The sequence below is a fragment of the Camellia sinensis genome, chromosome 11 (genome assembly GCF_055761805.1).
Source record: "Camellia sinensis isolate YWXY chromosome 11, ASM5576180v1, whole genome shotgun sequence".
NCBI classification, from domain to species: domain Eukaryota; kingdom Viridiplantae; phylum Streptophyta; class Magnoliopsida; order Ericales; family Theaceae; genus Camellia; species Camellia sinensis.
The window spans coordinates 33,150,795-33,167,875 of record NC_138971.1 but is presented as its reverse complement, the minus strand read 5'-3'; positions in this window follow the sequence as shown (position 1 = coordinate 33,167,875).

Genomic DNA, 17,081 nt, shown 5'->3' with positions numbered 1-17,081 from the left:
GCCGGTTTCTCGAAGAGATATTTGATGGGATCGAGTCGCGAAACCAACATTACGGAGTGAGCTAACAGGTAGTGCCGCAGCTTCCTGGTAGCCCATACCAAAGCTAAGCAAGCCTTCTCCAACGGTGTGTAGCGAGTCTCATACTCTAGCATCTTCTTGCTCAGATAGTAGATGGCACTCTCCACCTTGTCCTCTGATTCTTGCGCGAGCATGCAGCCCATTGTAGCCTCAGTTACCGAAAGGTACAATATCAATGGTTTCCCCGGCTCTGGCGGTGACAACACGGGCAGGTTCTGTAAGTATTCCTTGATCTGTTCAAAAGCAGCTTGGCATCGGCCGTCCCATTGGAATTTCTTTCCTTTCTTCAGGAGGCCAAAAAGTGGTTCACAAGTCAAGGTTAATTTTGAGATAAACCGTCTTATGAATTGCACTTTACCTAGAAAGCCTCGCACCTCCTTTTTAGTCCTTGGTGGTGGCATTTTTAGGATGGCCTTGATTTTGGAAGGGTCGACTTCGATACCTCTCTGTGTAATAAGAAACCCCAGCATTTTCCCCGCTGTAACGCCAAACGTACACTTCTGAGGATTCAGCCGCAGCCGGAATTCTCTGATCCATTGGAAGAACTTTTGCAAGACGGTGTAGTGGCCTTCTCTTTCTTTAGACTTGACAATCATGTCATCCACATACACCTCCACTTCTTTGCGGATCATATCATGCAATATCGTGGTCGCGGCCCGTTGATATGTAGCACCAGCGTTCTTCAACCCAAATGGCATCACTCTATAGCAATATGTCCCCCACGGGGTGGTGAAAGCAGTCTTCTCCCGGTCTTCGGGTGCCATCACTATCTGATTGTAACCTGAGAAGCCATCCATAAATGAAAGCAAAGCATGCCCCGCCGTGAAATCCACCAGCTCATCAATATGTGGCAAGGGGAAGTCGTCCTTTGGACTAGCTCTATTCAAATCCATGAAATCCACACATACTCGGATTCTGCCATCTTTCTTCGGCACTGGAACAATGTTGGCCAACCAAGTCGGATATTCGGATACCAGCAGGAAGCCTGCGTCGACTTGCTTGGTGACCTCTTCCATAATCTTGATGGCCCAGTCTGGATGAATCCTTCTGAGTTTCTGTTTGACAAGTCGGGCCTCGGGGTCAAGAGGGATCCGGTGCTGTACAATCTCAGGATCGATTCCAGACATGTCTTCGTAGGACCACGCAAAAACATCTTTGAAATCTTTTAATAAAATGACTAAGCGCTCACATTCCTCCGAAGACAACGTGGACCTGATCTGGACCAGTCGCGGGTCCTTCTCAGTACTAATATTCACAGTAGTGATTTCATCAACAAAAGGTTTAACAAATCTTTCCTGCTCTTGATCAATTAATCGTTGCAAAACCGGAGGAATTTCTCCCTCGTCGTTTTCGTCAAAATTTTGAAAGTCCTGATTTAAGCAATATATCAAAGGCACAGAAAAGTACTCGGAAACCACATCCACATTATTCTCATTAAGTACTTCCAAACCGTCTGATTCTTCTATTATAACAGACTTAAAGGAGAAAGAAAAAGATGACCTGGACAGGACTGTGGCATCCGGGTTATCACCCCCAGGAATACCGAACTCAGACTCAGTTAAGCTGGAACCTAATTCCGACTCACAAGACTCGGTGGAATCAGATTCCGGCTCACTACCTGACCCAACGCTGTTTGACAAAAATCCCTCTTCGTATTGCCAAACGAGAGAGGGTGCGATGGATGCATCCAAAATAGTTGATGGTAGGCCCGCAGCCATTTCATTCCCGACAATGGACACCGAGAAGTCATCCCCCAAGCACTTCCGTTCGGTCGAAGGATCTGAAAGTAGACATACCAGTGCTACCCCCATTTCAAGTTCGGTGTCCTCAAACTCCATTTCCCCACTATGCTCAGCCTCGACTGTCGGGTCTGTCTGCTCTTCGGCAACATCGTCCCCAGATAATTGTACGTCAAAGAAAATCTTGAACCCCAGTACGCGCTTCCTCTCCGCGTTCAGCCACGGCTCCGGAAAACCACAGAATGGAAAATCTTCCCCCTCCCGGATGAAGCGTCCGTTTAGGATACCCTGGATGGGCCGGTGCATCAACTCAAAAGACTTCCCCATCTGTTTCGCTCTGGCTCTTCCAGCCATTTCCTTTCCTTTCCTTACCCAATCCTCCTTGGTGGGCAGATAACCCAAGCCAAAGGTATGAGGGTTATGTGGCACTTCGACCAATGTTGCGACGCCCTTCCGGCCGCTCCTTCCTAACCCCATCTCGGGGATGTGTTGGAGTTTGTTCATGAGGTATACCGCTTGAGCACTGACATATATCACGTCGTTAGCAGCCATGATGTTTTGTACAGCCCAAGCCTCAATAAGGGTGAAACCTGATATAAACACGTCCTCCATACCGTGCTCAATTTCTAAGACTGGTGTAGATACCTCTGGAGGTGGGTGGATCGATGAATTTCCGAAAACAATGGCTATTCCCTTTTCATAGGGGTATTTCACCATCTGATGCAGAGTGGATGAGACGGCCTTCACTCGATGCAGCCACGGCCTCCCCAAAAGCAGGTTGAAAGTTGCCGGCACTTCTAAGATATGGAAATCTATCTCATGCTGTCCTGGCCCAACTTTAGTCTGAATTTTCACCATCCCCATGACCTCTCTACTCGTGTTATCGTATGCCTAAATTACTTGGGCTGTTGGTAAAAAGTTTACAATTTTCAAGCCGATCGCATACGCTATCCTTGTCGGGCAGACATTGATGGCGGATCCGGTATCAACAAGAACCACCGGTATCCATTTATTTTTACACTCCACAGAGATGTAGAGTGGTTTGTTATGGTTTGCTCCCTCAGGTGGCAGTTCCTTGTCGGAGAAAGTCAGCGTCGAGGTAGCCCCTCCCGGAAAAACTAATCCTACTAGTTGTTCTGACGTGGTTTCTATCGAAAGCTTTGCCTTGTCCATGGCTGATAAGACAGCCTGTCTGTGCACTCGTGATGCCATAAGCAGTCCCCAGATGGAGATGTCTGCTTGTATCTTTTTTAACTGCTTCAGTACAGCCTCTTCTTCGATTTGCTTCTCTTTTTGCTTCTTCACCCCCTTGTCTTTCCCAGACGCCTCTGGCTGATCTAGGTGTGGGGGTTTGAAGTACCGCCCGCTCCGTGTCATATGGTCGACTTCTCCAAGGTACCAGGTGTCATCGGGTTGGTTGTTCCCCCAATCTTCGTCCGTATGGGCAAGACATAAATCCTCATCTTTCCATCACATTCCATCAGCAGCCGACAGACACCTATCCAGCTCTGGTATGACTGTTCTCGTACTCACGGTACCTTTCATCCCTATGCTCGCAGCATTCTCTGTTCCTGTGCACAGAGCAGTTTCAGTCCCCACATAGGCCTTTGCCTTTCTAATTCTCGTGGGATCTTTAAATCTTTCCTGTTCCGACCGTATCAACACAGCTGGCTGCTCAATAATTCCTGTATTCAGAATGCTCCAATCCCGAGCGAAATTCTTGACACTGGCGTTCTCCGGCAATGTATTCTGTTCTCTGACTCTCTCGACTGTCACCGACATTCGTGCCCCTACCGGACCCTGTCCTGGTTAGAACTCTTCCACCACATCCGGTTGATCATCGAACCACCCAGTAGCCTCTGCTGATTCCTCATAATCAAACCAGTTGACTGCTGCGCCCCCTGGATCTTGGTCACTGTAAAACTGGAGATTGGCAAGGTCCTCTTCCACAGCCCTTAAATCATCTGTTCCCTATCCCAGACTATCCCCTTGGATCACACACAGTTCTCCCCCTATTGGTAATTCCACATCTGGCCCATCCTGGCCTATTGATGAAATGTAGTCACCCAGACTATATGTCTTCTCAACACGACTCCCAGATTCTGCAGACTCTGACTCAACAACCTTCTTCTCCTTTGGGACCTTCTCTCTCCTGTTCTCGATAGTCACCACCACTGGCTTAGGTCCGGTTATGGAGATGTCCATCATGCACAAGTCGATGTAGTCGGGAAGGAATATCTCCGGCTTAGGTAGGTGGGAAGGAGTGATATAGATGCTAGGATCGTAAGGCACGACCACAGTTTGGATGAAGTTGATCCTTTTAGGCGGTGGAGCTTGGTTATGTGTAGGGAGAGGGTTTGTTGTAACATTGGGTTTCTCGGGAGGTAGAATCACCCTGTTATCAATGAGATCTTGAATCTCATGACGTAATCGGAAGCACAGATCGGTGTCATGACCGTGCTGTTGGTGAAATGCGCAATATTTGGCTGGGTTGTGGGTAGGGGGAAGTCTTTCTGGTAAGGGTCACGGTTCTAAGGGCTTCAAATGCTTTTTTCTGATTAAAACCCCCAGAGCTTTGGATAGGGGCATATACAGTGGAGCGAGGTTCTTGTGTTTTTGGATGGGTATTTGGCTATTTGGGTATGGCTTCCGGACGCGCCGCAGAATGGCGCAGCTGCCATGGTTCTTGCAGGGGGGTTGGTGGTGACCATGCTCACTTCAGAGGCTCTTGTAGTTGTAGTACCACTCGGGCCTGCATTAGTGTTGCGGTTGAAAGTTCTTCGGGGCTGCTCCCGGTCATTATCAATTAAGCCTTACTTTAAGGCATCCTCAATCTGCACCCCCATTTCATGTAGATCAGAAAAGGTAGGGAAGGGAAGTACAATCATCTGTTGCATCAACTTCGACTGAAGATTGCGCACAATCATCCGAATCTGGTCTTTGTCTGTAGGCCTTAAGGTCATCATCGAAGCCTTGGCCCTCCATCTAGTCACAAATTCTGAGAAACTCTCTTTAGGCTCTTGCCTCGTTGTCTCGAGATCACGGGTTGTAATCTCGATTTGTGTATTGTATGAGTATTGCGTAATGAAGGCCTCGGCCATCTTGTCCCAGTTTCTCTTGACATCATCTTCTAATTTGGCATACCATATGGCCGCCACACCAGATAGGGTTCGGCCGAACAGAGACAGCTTCTGATGTCTGCTGAGGCCCATTGGCCTTAAGATGTCTGAAAACAGTCTCAGGTGCACCATGGGGTCCCCGAACCCATTAAATCGATCAATGTGCGGCATTTTGAATCTGTCAGGCAGCGTCACAGCTGCGTCGGTATATCCATCTTCGATGTCAGGGATGGTCTTGACTCCTTGGGATCTCTTGAACAGCTTTTCGAGCTTACTCAACTTCAATGCTGTGGGGTCTGTCTCGAACTCAAAGGGAGAGTCCGGTAGGTTGGTGGGTGTTTTGGATAACTGGGGTTGGATTTGGGGTAGGATCGGGGGTAGAGGTGGTCCCGTGGGAATGTCCGTATCGTTCTGAACATTAGCTGTCTCCCCGGGGGTTGGAATTCCTGGCGGGGGAGGAGCTTACTGCGAAGCAAATGCTCCGGTTTGCTGCTGTAACCTCACGATTAACTCTGCTTGTTCATTCATAACCGTGGCCTGCTGCTTGGCAAACTCTGCCTGTCGGACAGCATCCTGCTGCATCATTTTCATACTCTCTTGGAGCTGGCGCACCATCTCCTCTAAATTGGCCATACTGTTCTGCTCTGACTGAATTATCGGTATATGTTCCCTTTCTGTGAGAGAAGCAAAATCCTGATCCCTACTGCACACAGGTGGGGTAGACAAAGCCCTCTGTATTGACTGTTGAACTGATCCCCTCTGCCTAGCTGTCCTCCGTCTAGTAACTGGGGGTAGAGAATGGTACACTAGTTGTTCTCTACCAGATCCTCAGATCGATGGAGTCGACGACCTCTAATCCAGAGTGCTTGGGGAATATCTACTGGGTCAGAAGTAATTGTGCTCGACTACCTAGTAAAAAGATAAATAAAGCGTATAAATAAACAGACAATTGGACAGCGTAACAACGTAAAATAAACACAACACACAGCTGGATATCACAACAAATTGCCAATAAACTGAATGTACTGTTCCTTAATCACTGATCACTGCTTCCAAATCGTTGCCCCTAAGTCTGAATCTGATACCCGTAGATGACTGATTCCCAAAAACATTGATGCCCGCAGGCCTGACACTCAGACTTGTGAACTGCTATGTTTGTTCCCTGCATAGATACACTCTAAAAACACATAGCAAGTAAAAGAGAGCCAAAACACCCCTAAGTTGGGGTAGGGTTTCCTTGTCCTATTTTTGTCAGGAGCTAGGGTTTCACTATGCACGCAACAGTTTTCAAACAACCTAACATCGGGTAAGCAACCTGTCTTAGTTTGGAATAGTCACTATGGATTTCGATATGCACTAGGTCGAATGGTCGAAAAGGGTGCCCTGGTAAAACCGGGGTTTGTGTTCCCATACTGTCAGAGCCCACAACCGGTCAGCCTTATGGCAGGTTTGACAAAGTCAAGCCTCTGGCAAACCATTCAAGAATGGCAGATGGCAAACACTATGTCCTAGGCGCACCAATGCACATGCAATGCAAAGAGACACATAAATGAAATCAAAACAGCATATCACGAGTTCGAGTCAAGTTTTCTAAGTCCCCAGCAGAGTCGCCAGAAACTGTAGAAGCGCCCGTGGGCCCCATGCTACAGTTCGGACTCGAATTTTCATGGTTCTTAATCTGAACCAAAGAGTCCAAATCCGGCAAATCGTTTTGAGAAAACAGATTTTTAGAAAAGAAGTACCAAACATGGACTGCTTTGCCAGATACAGAGTCACCACCTAAATATTTTTTATGGGAGAATTTAGGAAACCCCGACTCGGTGCTAAAGGCCACGTGTCCGTCATCACCAAAGTTGCCTCGGCTCAGGAGCTTGGGTACGATTGGAGAAGGTCAGCTATGAGCACCCCCTCTCGCCCGATCCGAAGATCGGCCTCTACTAACCGTGATATCCGTTTTTGAAAACGTTATGTGTTCTTATTCCGGTTATTAGCCTAGAATTACTATGTTATGTGCACAGCAAACAAGTATAGACCAAATCGCCTAAATTGGAACAAAACATTTCATGCTTGTTTTGAAAATGGTTTGCTACTCGCAATTAGGCTAAAAATGTAGATTTCGCCACCCTCAAGTGGGCTTTAGAAAAGATGATTTTGCCACTATCTAGTGGGCTTAAAACTCACAGTTTTAATGCATTATTCCAATTTAGGTAATTCGACCTCCACCCACAGGCACTCAAGCAGTTATATCACATAAGCAGCTAGCCTCATGGTAAGTATGCTATCATGGCAACACTCACACACATGCTAGGATGCTAAAGCATAAGAACTTACCGAGTACTCCGAGCCAAAAGAAAAACTAGTTAGTAATCATATGCATGATCCTCGTTCATGTTAAGATGGCTAATGCAACACATGTAAAATGCAACTAAGATAGGCTCGGCTAATCTACAATGACATGTGAAATGCTACAACTAACACGTATTCAATTTGGAATTGAAATACAAATGCAGATAGAATGATGCGCCGAGCCCGGTACATGCAAAATGAATGAATGGATACAGACATGCTATCATACTGTATGCTAATTGAAACATGCCCTAGACTAACCATCGAAAGTTAGTAAATAAAAGGGAAGAAAAACGTGGGGTTGGGAGACATACACACACTCACGCACACTTATTACACAATTGCCCTCACTTGGAGGGTCCGAATAAATATTACAGTCCGAATAAATAATACTAAATTAATTATTACAGAACTTTCTAATTTAACTAACAAATTAAATGCAAAGGGGAGGTGGCCGCAACCCTGCCTTGGAATGCGTGGATGATGCATGCTCGAATCTGTCTCGCCCGAAAATCCGTGCCATGCCACTGTTGCCTCTGTTTACACTGCCTTGCTCCTCTGAAAATTACGAAAGTTTCCAGAACTGCTTTGAGCTTCCTTCTGAGTGCTGTGGAGTGCCACCGGCCAGAACAGAATACCACCGGCCATGGGAATGGGATTATCGGCCAAAGCTTGTGTCGCGGCTGTGCATCGGTGGCCAGTCGGCACTAAAGATGGCCGGTCGGCCATTCATTCCCGTAAAATCCTGCAGTTGACAGCAGCAGAGGGCAAGCAGTGTATGGCATGGAATTTTCAAGGAAATGTGTGCATGGCCACTCTCCCAATCATGTTATGGACTCGAGGGAGTGTGGCCCTCGGTACTCGAGCCACCAATCACGCATTCCAATGTATGATGGCGTATGATACCAAGTTTGCCAATTAATGTAAAATGCATGCAACAAGCGAATAAAGGCTAACACCCTATCATGTTGAGATCAAAGGGCATCAGCGATCGAGGATTGAGACGTGCTTTGTCACTTTAAGTACCAACACTTCCCAATCCTCATACTTGGTTTGACACCCCAAACCAAGCAAAATGTAATGCAATGTATGCCATATACAATGCGAAGTAATGCAACTAATGCAATGCAATGCTACCTATTCATGCAAACATCAGTATGCCAAGACTGCAACAAAATCATATGATGCAATTATCTAAACAATATGCAAACATGCAAACAAGGCATCATGCAAGCATGCAAATAATGGAATGCAACGTGCCACATGCTAAGTATGCAATTATGTACAAGGGTGGTCTTAAACTGAAATGGGAGGCCTCAGCCACACCCCAAAACAGTGGCCAAAAATGCCAAAAAGGATGGATAAATGTTCACGCAAACATGCATACTAATAGGCCCAAGACAAGGAGCATTCTACTACAACTATCCCAAGCACTCATGACATGCATCATGAAACCAAAAACAGAGTTTTAATGTACCAAAATAAGTCCCAAAACCCACTGTTATGGCAACTCAAAGCCTAAACCACATAGGCATGTACAATGCTCATTTCAAGGCACAACAAAACAACTCCCCTAAAGCATGAAAGAGATGATGAGTGTATGCATACAAGCACGGTTTATGGACTGAAACATGGTCCCTAATGATTCCAAATCATGAGAATAAGCTAGGCTAAGCATGCTAGAGACCCACATGCTCAAGGCTCACAAGCCAAAATGCAAAGAGGCTACCCTAAACATGGCAAATATGACTAAAACAGCCCCCAACAGTCCTTGAGCATGGCAAAATAATGCTAAGACCTTCATGGAGTTAAGCTAGAGCATGCAAGAATCATGGCCTAAATGCATGGCTTACTTCTAGGCAAAATGGAGGAATGCAAGGCAAGTATACTATGCATGTAAGGGACCACAAATCAGACCAAAAATAGAGGCAATAAGTGACCAAATAACATCCAAAAACTTCTTAAATGGGGCCAAATACAACCAAGCATACATGCTACCCTTATGAGCCAAAAAAATGAGGGCAAAAGAGAGATAAAGGGAGAGAGGTGTCCCTCCCCTATGCAAGACCTCAAAAACTCTTCTTTACAACTGAAAATCCACTGGATTTCAGTGGTGAGAAGGCTAATACTCAAGGGTAACCAAAGCTTAGCAAAGAGAGCACCAAAAGGGCCAAACAAGGCCTAAGAGAGGGAGATCGACCCCCAACACCAAAACAACCTTAATGAAGTATCTTAAGAATGAAAATAAAAGACTTTTTTCAGTTATACACAAAGTCTAAAACAATGAGCAAGATAGGCAAAAGTCTAGTGCAAGATTGGGGAATCTAAAGTAAAAGAGTTACCCTTGAAGAACCCTTGATGAACAGCAAGTGCAGCCTTATTCTTTTGATCAAAACCAGTCCAAAACCTCAAGAACAAACCCTCAAAGCCTCTCAAATTCGAAGTATGGTGTAGTAGTGTGTGATTGTGTGCAAAACTAAGGATAAAATACACTTTAAGGCCCTCAAACACACACAAATGATGAGAGAGAGGGAGATATAGAGAGAGAAGGTATATCTCAGATGTATATATGTATATCCCTCTGGTTTTTGCTGAACCTAAACAAAGAAGGAGGAGGGGCTCTTGTATAGGCAAGGTAATTGGCCAAAGCTTCTAAGGGAAGCTACTCCAAAGGGTCAAGGCTTACAAGGGAAGCCAAGCTAAGGGTGCAAGGCTTCCTAAGGAAGCCATGACAAAGGGCCAAGTCTTCCTCAAGAAGCTTGAGCAAGGAGTGCAAGTGGTTGGGATCAAAAGGGTCAAAGGCTCAAAACAGCCACACCCGTGCATGGGGGGCAGGGTTCGTGCATTCCAGCTGGCACAATTGGCATGCATTATGCCTGTAAAAGGCATAATGCTGATCTCGGCCAGCAAAAGAGGCCATCGGCCAAAATGATGGTCGGTCGACCACACAAAGTGTCGACCAGCCAATGGTACATTTCACCAATGGCCGGTAGCAAGAAGACACGGCCAGTGGCCTCAATCCAGGGCCGGTGGGTGTCAGGGGTAGCTAAAAAGCTACCCTCTACCCTCAGGTGCAAAAACACACAAGTTCTTGGTGCAAAACTAAGGGCAGGACAATCGAGTTAAGAGATCCTGAGGCAAGGCGCGCGGTCGAGACCTCCGGGAACTCGAAATGAACACGAACATGGGTGATCACCAAGTGTTCAAGCGGTGACGTCCAGGTCTTGAGGACGGTAAAAAATGGGGTGTCTACACCATGACATGCATTGCATAGCCTCTTTGCATTCTTGGCTTGTGAGCCTTAAGTGCATGAACCATGAGCATGCATTACTTGCATTATTTCAGTGGTTTGGAACCACTTACCATGCCATTTTAGTCCACTTAGCATGTTTGTATGCTTGCATTTGATACCCCTCTAATGTGTTAAAAGTTTGTCGTCTTATGCTCTTTGTTTAGGCCCTTGTGCATGTTTACATGTTTAGGCCACTTAGATGCCATCTAGGTGTATCCTTAGCTTTGTTTAGGCCTACCTTGGACCTATTTTAAGTCCCCTTAGCCTTGTGAAGCTTGGTTGACTTGGCCTTGGTTTAAGCCTCCTTGGCTTGCCTTGAGTACTTGGACCATTTATTGCATGCTTAGCTTGTCTTATTGACCTGGTTTGGCACCTTTCATGACATGATTTTTAGAGTTTATAATGCATGCCATTTTTCCATGTTTGCATCCTCTTAAGTATGCTTGAGAGTTGTCTCTATATGCCTAAGTGTTGGTCCTTGTATGCATGCATGTTTGTATGTCATTTTGACTTCATTTTTGAGCACGTTGGCCACTGTTTTGGGCTTAGTATAGAGCTGCCCAACTAGTGTAAGTCCCTCCTTTGCATGACCGTTGCATGCTCACCTTGTATGTTGTTGCATATTTGTGTGTTGTTGCATGATTAAAGTTGCATGATTAAATGAAGTCACATGCTTGCTTGCATGCTTGAACACCCACATTGTGTTTTGTACACTTGTTGGTTGCATTACTTCAAGCCTTGCATGCCTTGCATGATTATTGTATGCCTTGTATGCTTCTTTGCATTTCCATGATTGCATGCTAGCTCACATGCCTAGGTTGCATCACATTGGCACACATGCTTAACCTCTTGAATTGATTGTGATAGAGGTTAAGCCCCTTTGTTTGTCTATGTGCATTTCACTCCACATTGAAAATGCACAACTGGGTTCCTTGGACCATCACGCATTGAAATGTGCAATTGATGGTCCGGGAATCGAGTAGCATGTCCCTTTGAGTCATAAACATGATAAGGAGTGTGGTTGGTGCATACATTGCTTGAAATGCATTGCCATGCTATGTTTTGCCCTCTGCAGCTGTCAAAAACAGATTCTGCAGGAAGCTTTGGCCGGCCGGCCATCTCCAGTGCTGACCGGCCATCCATTAATGGCCGATATCTTGAACAAGTGGCCGGTGACCATCCCCCTTGGCCAGTGGCCATTCCTCTTAGCCGGTGGTGTTCCACAGCACTCAGAGAAGCAACCCTGGGACTTGTGCAGTCTTCAAAGGAGGATAACAGTTAAAGCAGAGGCAACTTGTGCATGGCAGTGGCTTTTCGAGCGGAGTCGAACATGCATTGCATTGGGCCCTCTTCCCGAGGCTGTTTACTACTTTCTTAGATTAGTTAATTTGCTTAACTAGTTTAATTAGTTTAATTGGTCTGTAACATTTTAATTAGCTTGTAGGTTAATTAATTGTATTATTCTTTCGGTCCCTCCAAGTGAGGGCGTATTTGTAATAAGTGTGGGTGCGTGTGTGCATGTCTTCCAACCCCCACTTCTTTCTCCCTTTTACTTACCTTCTTTTAATGGTTAGTATTAGGTCATATTTAAATTAGCATACCTTATGCTATGCATGCGTGCATCCATACATTTGTCTTGCATGCACCGGGCTCGGCGCATCATAGTAACTACATTATATTTTAATTCCAAGTTGAATACGTGTTAGTTGTAGCATCATCATATGTCGTCCATAGATTAGCCGAGCCTATTGTAGCTGCATCTTGCATGTGTTGCATTAGCCATCTTAACATGAACTAGGATCATGCATATGATTACTAACTAGTTTCTGTTTTAGCTTGGAGTCCTCGGTAAGCATTTATGTTTTAGCATCCTTGCATGCGTGTGAGTGTTGCCATGACAGCATGCTTACCATGAGGCTACTTGCTTATGTGATATAACTGCTTGAATGCCTATTGGTAGAGGTTGAATTACCTAAATTGGAATAATGCACTAAAACTGTGAGTTTTAAGCCCACTAGATAGTGGCAAAACCATCTTTTCTAAAGCCCACTTGAGGGTGGCAAAACCTGCATTTTAGCCTACTTGCAAGTAGCAAACCATTTTCAAAACAAACATGCAATGTTTTGTTCCAATTTAGGCGATTTGGTCTATACTTGTTTGCTGTGCGCATAACGTAGTAATTCTAGGCTAATAACCAGATAAGAACACATAACGTTTTCAAAATTGGATATCATGGTTAGTAGAGGCCGATCTTTGATCGGGCGAGAGGGGGTGCTCATAGCTGACCTTCCCCAATCGTACCCAAGTTCCCGAGCCGAGGCAACTTTGGTGATGACGGACACGTGGCCTTCGACACCAAGTCATGGTTTCCTAAATTCTCCCAAAATAAAAAATTTAGGTGGCGACTCTGTATCTGGCAAAGTACTCCATGTTTGGCACTTCTTTTCTAAAAAATCTGTTTTTCTCAAAATGATTTGCCGGATTTGGACTCTTTGGTTCAGATTAAGAACCGTGATGATTCGAGAGTCCGAACTGTAGTGAGCCCAATATGAACAGAATGGGACTCATCCTCCCGGGGCGTTCGGGGACGTCCACAGTGTCCAATTGTGGTTTTTTCACGTTAAAATCATTGTGTCGATTTCTCTTGATTGTTTGATTGGGATTGTTATATACTGCTTAAAATTGATACATAATCACAAATCAATATCTAGGGGATTTCTCGATTTTTCAATTGGTATCAGAGCAGGTCGTTCTATTTTTATTTTTTTTAAATTCTTTTAGAACGAGATCTTGTTTGATTTGTGATAATGGATACAATTCATGAGGGAAATTCTATGGTTCGACCACCCCTACTTGACGATCCAATTATTCTTTTTGGAAAGCTCGGATGAGATCGTTTTTAAAATCTATTGATGAAAAAGTTTGGCAATCTGTCATATATGGGTGGACTGAACCAACGATTACCATTGATGGAGTAACTTTCCCCAAACCAATTGATAAGTGGGACACAACTGATTACCAAAATAGTAGCTGGAATAGTAAAGCTATTAATTCTCTCTTTTGCGCTGTCACACCTGAAGAGTTTAGTCGTATTTGCAATTGTGAAGTCGCAAAAGAGGCTTGGGATATCTTACAAACTATTCATGAGGGCACTCCTTCGGTTAAACGCTCAAAACTTCAAAGGCTCACGTCTAGTTTCGAAAACCTTTCAATGAAAGATAAAGAGACCATTGATGAATTTTATGCGAAGTAGAGTGACATTGTAAATTCCAGCTTCAATTTAGGTGAAAAAATACCAGAATCCAAAGTTGTGGGAAAAATTTTGAGATCCTTGCCCGATCGGTTCCAACCAAAAGTTATGGCTATTGAGGAGGCTCAAGATGTTGACAACCTCAAGCTAGATCAGTTGGTTGGAAATCTCCAAACTTATGAGGCACATAGGAATTTCAAAAAGAAACAAAAAGATATTGCTTTTAGTAGTGCTCATAGAGTTGGAGAGGATTCTGATGAGGATTGTGAGATAGATTCCAAGATTATAGCTGCTTTTGGTAAACAATTTAAAAAATCTTTTTTGAAAAAGAATCCTAATCTTTTGGAATCTACTCATACTCATAAATCTAAAGGTAAATATAAACTCAAAATTAATTCTATAGCCAAGAAGGAGAAAGGAAAGATACAAGGGAACTCTGAAAGACTCCAATGCTATGAATGCCAAGGATTTGGCCACTTTGCTTCAGAATGCCCCACTCGTTTGAAGAAGAAGAAAGCCCTCGCCATCACTTGGGATGATGAATCAGAATATGATGAAGATGAAAGTGACAACGAAGATCAAAGCGAAGAGGGACATAAACAATTCCTTGCTTTCATGGCGGCTTCCGAAGCTGAAGGACAAACAGATTCTCCGAAGAGGTCAGTTGAGAATACCACTGATGATGAATCCTCGGAGAGTGATCATGAAGAGATTGAGCAAGCTTATGAAAAGTTGTATAAGGAGTCTCTTAACTTATTCAAATTGAATGACAAACTCACAAAGAAACTCAAAGCATGTGAAAGTGAGAATGTCAAACTTAAGGAGGAGATTTCCGAGGCCAGGATTGATGCCATCAAGATAGCTAATGATCGACAAGCTCTTTGTGCAAAACTATTGACTTGTGAAACAGAGAGGAATGAGCTACTGCAAACCCATGCCATGCATGAAGAAAAGATTGAATCTCTCGAGATGTCATAAGTTGCTTTGGAAGAACTATTGATCAAGAAAGATGAAGAGTTCAAGTGTGCTATGGCTACCATTGGTCTTTGGAACAAAGGATCAAAGAGTTTGGAGGATATCATTAGGTCTCAACAAATGAGTTGTGACAAGAGTGGCACTGGCTTTGGTGATAAGAAAGAGCAAAAACAGAGTGCTTCCACATCTCATGATACAAGAACTCAAGGAAAGGGGGAACAAAAACTTCAACATAAGGATGGACTTCTCAAACTTCCTAGAGTTGGTAAGGTAAAAGAAAAGAAGGTACACCCTGTACACCTGGTTTTTATTTGTCATCATTGTGGTATGCATGGTCATATTCGCCCTTATTGTTATAAGTTGCATGGGAGAGTGTATTTGCCTAGACCTAAAAATAGGATGTTGGAAACCAAGTCGAGACGGGTTCCCATTGAAAGCAAAGGGAACCACAACGTCAAGACACCACCCAAGAACCGCAATGCTCACAACTTTGTTTATACTAAAGCGGTTTGGGTGAGAAAACTTGACCTGTGTTAATTTGTTTATTTGTTTTAGCTTTTGGGTTTTTGTGTGTTGTTTTTTAATAAAAAAAAAAATGTGTGCTTGTTCGTGCTTGTTCGGTTTTTGTCTTGCTTTGGTTAAGAAAAAAAAAATTGAAAAAAAAAAATCCCAAAAAGATTTTCTTAGTATGGTTTTGCAAGCTTGAAATTTTTGAGTGGTCCTTGGTGCATATTGGAATTGATGAGAATATCCATTATATGTTAATATATGTGTGCTTTCTGTGGTCATTACTCATTTTGGAGTGCGTGTTTTTTGATTAGTATGTCTCATTCTGTACACACTCTTGGATTAGCAAATTTTGGAGTCTTCCGCGTTAGTGATTTTTTTTTTATGGACTTATGTCTTTGATCTTTTGCGTTTCTAGAGGAATTGGCCTATACTAGCATATCATGGGTGATGTTGAGTCTCTTAACCACCTACCATCTTTTTGCATCTCCATGGCTTTCCCCTCTATTCTTTGTAGTCCAGCCATGAGGAAAAGGCTACCTCAGAGTCACCAACCAGGCCATCCTTATTATATCCATGCTTCTCTGGTTCGGTTTCCATACTCTTGAGCGTGTCAGCCACCAATGAGTGTGCAAAAGAAAAAAAAGAAAAAAAAAAAGAAAAAGAAATAGAAAAAGAAAAAATATGCAAAAGAAAGAAAGAAAAAAAGAAAAGATTCATTGATTGAGGGGGAGCCTCCGCCTTTACTCACCAAATACCCCTTGATTCCTAGTGGTTTGACTTTCCTTTGTTGTGCTTAGATTCTCTTGTCGGAGGTCCAACTTTCAGATCACTACTAGGATTGAATCTAGTGTTTGTCGAACTTCAAGAGTCATACACACACTTTTATCATGGGATCTATGCTTTTCACATAATGCATCACTTTCTTTCGTGAGGAATCTTCTATAGACTGTGCACATTGTGTTTACTAGTAATTATGCTTCTTGGATAGTCTTGTGTGTTTTAAGATACTAATTTGAAATTTCTTGCTTGCTCCACCATATTTTTTTTTTTTTTTCTTCTTGTTCACTATTTTCAGTGTTTGTGGTTGATCTTAGTGAGGGGGAGTTTGGTTCATCTTTGATATGTTTGGTAAGGGAGATTGCAAGAGTTTGTTAGCATGAACACTTTGATTTGTTTGGTAAGGGAAATTGGCGATAGTTGTTTTGCATGTTTCTGTGCACTGTTTGCAAATTATTTCCTTCTTGCATACTCCTGATATTTACACCGTCATATCCTTGTTTGGTTGGTTTATGATCTTGCTTTTGTTGTTTGAGAGTTGTTTTTCATGAGTCTTAGTTTTCATCTATTCATGTTTTCCATCTCATGCTTCAAATGCTTCAAGATAATCTAGCCATATGTCTATTGCTTTTTCATATACTTTTGTGGGACTAATAGTTGTTTTAGAGATTGTGGCACTAATAACTGTTTTGCAGATCATGACCTTGAGAAAGAAGTTGGGTTTTGTTGGTTGTAATGGGTTGGGGTGTTTAGGATTTTATTTGTTAGGTGTGGTTTGTCACGACATTGCCAAAGGGGGAGATTGTTAGGTTTTATTATTGGCAATCCCGTTTGACAAGGATTTTTTTAAGAAGTTTATTTTCTTCCAAAACTAGGATTACTTTTGGATTTCTGTAAATAATTGGATTTCTTCCAAAACTATGATTACTTTTGGATTTTCTATAAATAGTTGGTTTTCTCCCAAAACTATTTAATTCCTCCAGATCTTCTTTTTG